Source organism: Myotis lucifugus, unplaced genomic scaffold, assembly GCF_000147115.1.
Source record: "Myotis lucifugus unplaced genomic scaffold, Myoluc2.0 scaffold_0, whole genome shotgun sequence".
In the NCBI taxonomy this organism is placed as follows: domain Eukaryota; kingdom Metazoa; phylum Chordata; class Mammalia; order Chiroptera; family Vespertilionidae; genus Myotis; species Myotis lucifugus.
Window position 1 is genome coordinate 45,961,266 of NW_005871048.1, and position 4,262 is coordinate 45,965,527.

Genomic DNA, 4,262 nt, shown 5'->3' on the forward strand with positions numbered 1-4,262 from the left:
GGGAGTCAGGAGGGTTCTTTTTTAGGAAAAATTTTAGAACATGATAAACTCCTCTGAAACCACCCAGCAAATCTCCCTAGAAATCAAGGGATAACCAAAGAACAACAAAGCTTTCTCAGGCCTCTCCCATTGCACTGGCACTGGGCTAGAAATGCAGGATTGAGCCTTTATGTGGTCACAGCAACCTTAAGTAAAAGCTGCATCTCTTCCCACATCCTCTCCAGCATTTGTTGTTTGTTGATTTATGGAAGGTTGAAAAGGAGTGGAGGGGATCAAAGGGGGGGGGGGGGCAACATCTGTAACACTTTCAACAATAGAGATAGATTTTTTTTTTAAAGGCTGCATCTCAAGCCCCTCCCATCGGCCCATTCAGTGTTTGGTTCCTGTTCCTTTTCACTGTGTAGATTTATTACATGCAGGTTTCCAAGGTACAGAAGCTTAAGGTTCCTTTTGTCCTCCTCAACTTGCACCTAGATTTGGTGTGACGAATCACATTCATATACAAAAGGGTTGAAAAATAAAAATCAATGTATGCCAGTCAATAGAGCTTTAGAAAGAATTCCCGTTGCTCAGCTTTGTTTGACTACAAAGGGAAATTCACTTGTGGTCCAAAAATGTACTAAATAGAAAAACTAATAATGTAGATGCTAAGCTCTGATGGAATCAAAGTCATTGCCGACTGGTCTTATCTCAAAGCAGAGGAAGCCAAGTATCTCGGGATATTCTGTGTCTTTGATTCCATCTTGAAAAGTGCCAGAGAAGGGGCAGCCAGACAGCTGGCCTAGCCCAGGAGGATGCTCATGGCTGGAAGACATCTGGAACTCAGCTCTCCTGGCTCTCATCCCCGCCATCTATCTTATTCCTATTCTGGGCTATCGGGGGTGGGGGTGGGGGCGGCATTTGGAGATGAAGAAGCATCTTGGAAGGGGTTCCCCATGTTCTGACTTGAGGGGCACAGCTAACAGATGGCCCAACCAGAAACACCTTCCCTTGACTCTGACTACCAGATGGAAACTCCCTATTGGAGCCCCTAATTGAGATGAGTCCTAGAAGACTTCTTTTTGAAAGCAGACAGTGGGTTGTGTTACATGCTATTTGCTGATATTGACAATCAGTATGGCCACATATATCAATCAGATTATCTGGTCTCTCTACCTATGAGCATTTGTTAAGAGAAGGATAAAGGTTGACTTGGGTAGGAGAACAAGGAATTCCTACCCATAAAATCCTCAAGCAAACAGAGCTCACCTCAGAGCCTACCTGCATTCCTCTGTTGGGAATGACAATCCAGAATCTGAGCTTACCAGACAGCCACCGCCTCTGACAACCTCCCCCCCACCCCCAGGCATTTGGCTGCATAGGGAGAAAAGGAAACTGACAAATCTTCATTGTGTTAATTATGTTCATTATGGCAAGTTCTTTTCCACATTCAGAGGGAAGCATTGTTTACAAAAGTTGAAATCTGTGCTATCTCTAAAGGCTCTCCACGGTAAGAACCACTTCACTTAGGAGAAACCAAGGAATTCTGTTCCCATTCTTGAGTAAGACATTTTCTAGAGCCAAAAAGATATTCCTAGCTCTCATCGCTAACAGACTAGGTTCTCACAATTTGTGTAATTATCTGGCCCACTAATGACTCTCTCTAAACTGGGGTGGCATTGTCTATCTCTCAAAGTTTGGCCTCTTCCAAGAATGGTACAAGGCACTTTGACACACTGGAAGCACCTGAAGCCCTCCCTCTACTACTCTCTGCTTCTTATTCCTTCATGAGTTTCATCCTCCTTCTTCCCAATTCCCTAAGTCATTTCTTTATTTTTCTTTCTAACAGTTTTCTAAAATACTTCTCTAGTTAGAAGATGGGTAATTAGTACATGTGAATGTCTCCTATAAACAAAATGCTCATAATCTTTCCTGATTCCAGCTACACATCTGCCACCACATCTGGACTCCATGAAGCCTGAAACACTGACATCACAGACACTCCCACAACCGTGTGTCTGCTCTCACTTCCTCTTGATGACGTAAGTGCTCCATTTCAGACCTCAAGGCAGGCATTCCCCATCCCTGTCCTCCTTGATTTCAAAACACTGCCCAATAGAAATACAATGTGAGCCACATCTAGGTTTAAATTTTCTAATAGTGCGCTCGCTTTGGCAGCACAAATACTAAAATTGGAACGATACAGAGAAGATTAGCATGGCCCCTGGGCAAGGATGACATGCAAATTCGTGAAGCTGTCCATATTTTTAAAATAATAATAAATAAATAAATTTTCTAATAGTCACATTAAAAAGATAAAAAGAAATGGATGAGGTTAATTTTAATAATATATTTTATTTAACCCAATATATCCAAACATCAACATGTAAACAAGAAAAAAAATTATTAATGAGCTACTTTACATTTTTTTCCATTAACTTTTCAGAATCCACTACATATTTTATGTTTACAGTACATCTCAATTTAGATGCTTATATTTTCGTTGGAAGTACTTGGTCTATATCTAAGTTTCATCAAATTTACAACAGAAAAGTAGATTCACAGACCCAAGCTGTTCCAAACGGACTTAAATGTTTTCCAATAAATCATTTTTTAAATTAAAATTTAAAAACCAGTTCTACCTGTATCCATCCTCATGAGAGGCTGTCCTCCTTCTACTCCCTATAACTTCAGAATCAAAGGTGGTGTTGCCTTTCTCTTGTTCATGAATGATTCTCCAATGTACTTACCAAATGCCCTGTTCACTGAAACTCATAGCATCTTCTCCCCTTCATCATCGCCTACTGACCTCCTAGTCATTCCCCTACATCTGTCAGCCCCTGGCATCTGGTCCCTCTCCTCCTTGTCATTCCAGTCTCTGGATAATCTCAGTGCTATGCGATGTCCCAACCAACACCCGGCCTCAGAGTTTGCTGACCCCTGAAGGTCAGTGACCTTCAATTCCTTTCCTTTCCAGCGACCCACATCCACAGCTACCTTCTAGATTTTGTCATAACCCTAAACTACTCCACGTCTCAAATCAAATGCTCACCCCATTCCACATCCATGCTCCCCTAGCTTCCTGTCCTTTCATTCCTCTGACCATATAGAAATACTCAGACCCTGGAGACCTCCCTGTCCTCCAGTCCACCGTCCAGACTCCTGTGCTCACGGCACAATGAGAGGATGAGGAGTAGAGTCTCAGGCTGCACCTAACCACTGCCACTTACCAGCCATGAGGCCTTGGGCCTCTCTTTCCCCCTGTCTAAAATAAGGCTAACAACCCTGTTGAGTAGGTTCTGTGAGAATCAAAAATAAAGCACTTCGTACCGTGTAGTCATTATATAAATTTGTGAAATAAGCTTTTCTACCAGCCAGGGTAAAACAATACTCTCCCCAGCACACTCCACTCTCCTGTTCCTTTGTCCTTCTGCCCCACCCAGCAGGCAAAGCCATACCCAGATCAAGACTGCTGTCTGCCTTCCTATTATCTATACCAGCATTTTCAACTGGTGTGCCATGAGAGTTTTTAAAACATGTGATACCTGACTATTTAGTCAGGGGCCCTGACCTCTTTTCCCTTAGATTGTCAAGAGAAAATAAAAATATGACAACAGCCAACAACAATAGGCATCCAGGGTGAATGAATCAAAAGTATACCTTTTTTTGTCAGATCAGCAAAAAAATCTATTTTTTGGTGTGCCTCAGAATTTTTGTAATTAGTTTGTGTCCCATGAGATGAAAAGGTTTGAAAATTGCTGAGCTGTACCCAGGCAACTAAGACCTACTCGAGAAATCTGACAGAGCGCGGCGAACTGGTGTGAACGTAAGTGCTAGGTCTCGTGTCAGCATTCCTGCGTGAGCAGTTCATTCGCCGTCAGTCAGTTTTCTCTGCCATTCCCCACTCCTAATAGGCTTTTCCCCTGAAGGCTATGAAGGCCAGGGGAAGCACTGGCAAATCTCTAAGGAGAAATTATTGGAGAACTGCACACTAGTCAAGAAATGAATGGTTTGGGATTTTTGTTTGCTTTTGCTTGGTTTCACACTGTAGTAACAGCTGTGTTATAGAACAATGAAAACGGTCTCTAACTCATCTCTAGGAGGGCCGATTTGCCCAGACTTGAGGAACTGGGATGCTATTGTCAGAAGAGAGCAGCAGGAGAGCCAAAGCAAATTACAGAAGACATGGAAATAAAGCTGAAGGAAGAAAGGAATTTCCTTAATTAAGAAGAAAATGAGGCTCTTAGAAACCAGACTGGGCAAACTCAAGAGAGATGTCACTG

The 4,262-nt window shown here is 42.5% G+C and overlaps 1 non-coding gene across 1 annotated transcript; it reads left to right on the forward strand.

The window, feature by feature from the left end:
- The first annotated feature begins 2,141 nt into the window (after window positions 1-2,141).
- Window positions 2,142-2,248, forward strand: LOC111825663. The gene has a single exon (XR_002828851.1). It is a non-coding gene; the product is annotated as a U6 spliceosomal RNA (small nuclear RNA).
- The last annotated feature ends 2,014 nt before the right edge of the window (window positions 2,249-4,262 follow it).